Raw genomic sequence first — 5,810 nt, forward strand, 5'->3', positions numbered from 1 at the left:
GTATCTCTACTCCTCCTCTGTCAAGTCTCTCGTGCAGCCTGATCAATCATAGGCACTGTTTCGGTTGCTAGAACCCTCACAGACAGAGAAACCTAGAAATATCTAGGTTAAATATCCGTTAAATTAATTAAACAAGGAGGCCATTAGACTGAGCAGCCGTGGTCTGTGTAAGCAAACCAAAATCTAAACTGTAAACGCCTCAGGGCTACAAATTCAAAACCCAAGGACAACCAATCACAAATAGCCAACTAGGCTTTAAGCCATAGGCCATCAATGACTTCCTTACTTTGCTTCTGCCTTTTCTCTATAAAAGTCTCTCTGTGAAAGTTCTCTCTAGAAGTCTCCCCTGGGTGGAGCGCTCCTAACCACTTCTGGTTTGGCATTCCCCAATTGTAATGGAATTTTGCTCAAATAAACTCTTAAATTTTTTTTTACCATTCGTCTTTTAACAAATCCTAACATCCAGTTTTAATCAAAGCCCTCCCTGTCAGCATCTAGAGATTCTGGCTATCTTGGTCTCTGGCTTTGTTAGTATCACTGATTTGTTTGAACAAAGCCTGTATACTATTTTATTCTTGGTTACTCTTTGCTCACTCATTCATTTTCATTTATCAGTTTGGGGAGCAAATCCTCTTTTGTTTCTTGGATTTTTAGATTATCAGACCCTCGAAGCTTTCACTGTTCTTCCATTTGAAACACATTTCCTTCTTTGACATTCTTCAGCATCAACACCAACACCTCCAATCATTATCTGCGTGTATATAGGACAAAGCTTTAAATGAGGTACAATCTGCTTTCCAAATTTTGCACTGAGGACAATGGCAACCTCTGCCTCAATTACAGGTAAAGTTAGTTTTGCAATCTTTTGTGTATATTAAATAGATTTCAAACTAACATCTGCAAATTTTCAAATTTCTCAGTGCTGATTTCTCTCATGAAGAAAGCATACTGCACTGTTCTCAGAAGTATTTTTCTGCCTCTACATTAATTAAAAGGTTTGGTTGAGGACAATCCTTGCAATGACCGTGATGTTTGGAGAGACTTTATGAAATTCATTGGTGGCATAGAGGTGGACACCCACTGAACAAAGGGTCCGGTTTAATTTATACTAACACTCATTCTTTGTATGTCACTTTGCCTAAATGTCTTTGGTGTTTCTATAGAGCACAGGATAAGCATTCTTACTGAGAGCATTTTGATATCTCAGCCTCCATTGACCTGTCCCCACGAGGGGCTATGACTTCTTTTTAATCTTATACTTTTATTTTTCCTACCCAAATGGTACAAATTTCTTGAGCATTTCACTTAAAAATATTCAATAACGAACTCTTAAAATGCCACAAGATCTATTTCTTCACATGGAGGGTAGCTATAAGCTTGTGTTCTAGCCGTGGAAATTCAGTGAACTGTATACTTACACTGTGTGCACTTTTTTGTATGTCTGTTTACCTCTATTTTTAAAAAGTTAAGGAAAAAACACCACCACTCTAGGTTACTATGTGGTAGTTTATACCAGACTAATACTCCTGTGCACCTACCAAAAACAATTAGAAACCGTGAGTAAAAGACAAAGAAAATGCCATCTCTTTGAAGGCATTGCAGAGCTGCCGAAGCAGCCAGACCCCGAGGAATCTCGTTACGTTAGAGTAAAATTAGGATTCCACTTCTGTCCCAGGAGCATTTGGTGACTCTTGGAATAGATGGGAGCAGCTAAGAAGTCATCAGGGTTTTGAGCAGTCACACTGAGCTAACGTGCAAGAGCTGCATTCGGGACTGGCGTGGCTTATGTCCATGTTGGGGGAGTCGAGCTTCTGGAGCAAACGGAGGCAACAAAGACGTGCCCCTGACACTTGGAGGTTTTCCCCTCGGGGCAATTGCTCTTCAGACAATAGGTTAAAAAACCAAGCTGATGGTGGGGAAATGACAAGATACATACGTGTATTTCTACTCTGTCTGCCAAGAAGGTCTGGAAAGTGATAACCCAGCAGCACTGGGTACACCTAATACCCAGATCTTGATATCTAAATACCATTCTCCAATACGAGGAAGCAGGGATTCTTGGAAAAGCGGCCAGTTCTAGGGTTAGGGCAGGGAAAATACAACAGGAACCTGGTACATCTTGTGGTGCCGGAAACTAAGCAGATAGATTAAAAAACAAAACAAAACAAAAAAGCCATGTCTGTTGAAAGGGCACAGAGACACAGTAACTCACTTGAAGGGCCTCCCGGTGGCCAAAACTGAGGTAGTTTGAATATTAAATAATGATAGCATTAAATTTTAGCCTATAGAATAACATAGATCTGCATGAACCTCTTCTGATATAAATGGATAACCGAATGACAATTAAATGGGGAAAGAAAAGACTTTGACTTACATTCGAACAAAAATGAAGAAAATAGAAAGTCATTATTAAACAAACACCACAAGAGCTCCTGCAGACAACGTCAGTGGATGCTGAAATTAGTGGACAGAAGTATGATGAAAAAACAGAATATTTCCACAGTCTCGAAATATTTTCTCCATGTACTTATTAATTACAAAGAAAAAAATGTGAAGAAACCTGGCACATACCACCTTAATCACGTGATTGAGGTGAACCTCACCCAGTAATAAGCTATACCAACAACACATGATGCGCTGAAAAGGCACATCACACATTATTCAAATGTGCCCAGAAGATGAAAAACGATGAAGGACTGAACATCTGCCAGATATTGAAAGAAACCGAGGAAACATGACACTCAAGCGCATTGAGGGTTCCTGGACATTACTGAAAAAGTGGGAAAATCCTATTCAGGTCTGAAGGTTAGTTAACAGTTTTGTAACAATGTTAATTTCATGGTTTTGCTAATTACACTATGTTTACATAAGATATTAACATTGGGGGAGCTTCAGGAAAGAGGAGAACTCTGTATCATTTTTGTAAGCTTTCTATAAGTCCAAAACTATTTCTAAATAAAAAATTAAAAAAATTAATGTCACAGGATGTTTTGTCAAGTAATTTATTCATGAGAGTTTTGACTCTTATGTTTAGAAATATCTGGGGCGCCTGGGTGGCTCAGTCTGTCAGGTGTCCAACTTTGGCTCAGGTCATGATCTCACGGCGTCAGAGTTCCAGCCCCACATCAGGCTCTGTGCTGACAGCTCAGAGCCTAGAGCCTGCTTTGGATTCGGATTCTGTGATTCTGTCTCTCTCTGTCCCTCCCCCATTTACTCTCTCTCTCTCTCAAAGAAAAATAAGCAAACATTAAAAAAAAGAATATTTAGAAACATCTTATGCTCTAGTGTTCTAAAGCAAAGGTCAGTCAACCTCTACTAGATGGTAGATATTTCGGTAAAACAAGAAATTTGATATGTACTTTAATATAGTTAAATAATGAATTCTCTATTCCTTCCAACTGGCTTCCTACTTTATATTATGCTATTTTATACCCTATTTACCTTATTTAAATTACACTGCTTAATATTGTAATCCCTTATGTTCTTTCATAGTAAATTAAATTACAGCCTGAGACATAAATTGGATTATGGTTGTTTATCCTTAGAAAAGTGGGAAGTGTGACACATTTTATTATATTTTAATATTATAATAACAAAAACATTAGTTTATGTTGCTTTTCCTTCCAAGAAAATGAAACTAAAAAGTGTATCAATTATTTACAAGAGAGGATTTATTTACAGTGCCTAAGGGTACTATAATAAAGGTATTTAATTTATATTTTAACAGTTTTGAAGAATGATCTAAAGATCTGAGAAGACCCATGTTTGAACTACACAAGCATGAATGTTTTTCAAGCCATTCAGGCAGTGCTAGGCAACATATAATTTTTGCAGGTCCAGAAACAGACGCTGAGCATGTGCTGAGTCTGCCTGGGAGGTGGGGGGAAGAACCTGTAGGGATGTGCAGAGGCGGCCAACAAAGGGCACAAGCCGGCCACCACTGTGAGTGAACGGACTTGAATCCCACTGGGATGCCATGGAAGTCCACAATTATTGGTTGTGGGCTGCTCTGAAGAATGGTCACTCCCCAGAACTCTGGCTCACTGTATGCACAGCAAAGCAGGCTCCAACAGCAGGATAAAGCCCACATGCAGAGAGATGTGGGCGCCGGCAATAAGGAGTCAGGCCAGGGCGTGCTGAAGTATGAGGGGGTGTAGGTAGGACGCGGACAACATCTACCGCCATTTATTAAACTGATGAGCCTACACCATCTTTTGATGCCTGGGAAATTGTCGATGCTATTTTTCCTCCTCTTTTGCTCTTTGGGGCAGGGTAGAGAGCAGAATATTTTTATTTCCTTCTCCTTCTTCCCCCTTTTCCTCTCCTCCTCCTTCTTTTTCCTCTTCCTCTTCCCCTTCTCCTTCTTCCTCTTCTCTTCCCTTTTCTATTCCTTCTCCTCTCCTTCCTCCTCCTGCTCCTCCTTTTCCTCCTCTTCCTCCTTCTCCACTTTGTCCTCTTCCTCCTCTTCCCCTTCTTTTTAGTTCCTGTAAATTTAATTATCAAAAAAGGTGATCACACAGCAGCAAGGAGACATGTTTTCCATCGCACATGACATTGCTATGCACTTGCAGCTTATCTCCAAAGCTTCATTATATCTTTCCTTAGTCGAGAAAGTACTTGTTTGTTGGAGAGGACTGCCCACGTTAGCTACGAGGCTATCCATTTATGGCAGCACAATGCTGAGGAATGCTTCAGGGCTGTCCTGCAGAGAACACATCTTGCAGGAATCTGAGAGATGGCAGACGTGATCTTTAGCAGCACAGTCTCCAGGCTGGGCTTGAACCTGAACCTACACACCTTGCTCCCTGGAGCTCATTACTGTTTCTCGTTGCGAGTGATATGGTGGAACACAGTTTGTTCCAGATGCTGCTGGTGTCTGTAGGTCCAATTTAGTTCTTCACCGTATTTAACCTATGAGTACACCAGGAAGAAGATACATCACAGGCTAACTCACTTTGAACCATTAACCTAGATGGATGGCAGAAAAGAGAATTCCTTCTTCGTTTCAGAAAACAACGTAATAACTGTTTGACCACTGAATGTAGGGCCCCATGATATTGAACTTAGATAAGGTAGGCTTAGATAAAGCGTGAGTTTTCCTCTGAAATAAAGGAAAAGAGACTTTGGAGCTGTGTTGTGTTTCTGCCTCTAGAAGACGAAAGAGGAGAAGAAAGGGAGAGAGGAGAAAAGAGAGAAGGGTCCAAGAGAATGGGGGAACCGGTAACCTAACAGCAGGCTGCAGCCTCAGGAAGAGCATATCCACTGAGAAGTTCCTTGTGGTGGAGACTAACCAATGACTTTACGGGTGTAGTAATATTTTACATGCAATTTAAAACTGTCTTCATCTGTGATGCAATTATTCACTCTGACCCAAAGTACGTTCAGTAAAAAATCTAATACAGACAAAAAACTTTGGCCGGTAGAATTTGGGACATGAAGACAAAATAATCACAATCTGTATTTCCAGGAAAAATTCCGCTTAATAACATAAATGTCAAATATTCTATGAAATAACTGGTGTAGACTCTTTTAAAGGCCAATGTTGTTGGGTGCCTGGGTGGCTCAACTGAGTAGGCGTCCAACTCTTAATTTTGGCTCAGGTCATGATCCCATGAATCATGGGATTGAGCCCTGCGTCCAGCTCTGTGCCGACAGCGCGGGACCTGCTTGGGGTCCTCTCTCTCCTTCCCTTTCTGCCCCTTTCCCGCTCACTCTCTGTCTCTCTCTCTCTCTCTCAAAATAAATAAATGAACTTTAAAAAAAGTCAATGTTAAAATAAGAAGGGAGATCAGAAGGAGAGGAGGACTTCT

Source organism: Acinonyx jubatus, chromosome D3, assembly GCF_027475565.1.
Source record: "Acinonyx jubatus isolate Ajub_Pintada_27869175 chromosome D3, VMU_Ajub_asm_v1.0, whole genome shotgun sequence".
Taxonomy (NCBI): Eukaryota; Metazoa; Chordata; class Mammalia; order Carnivora; family Felidae; genus Acinonyx; species Acinonyx jubatus.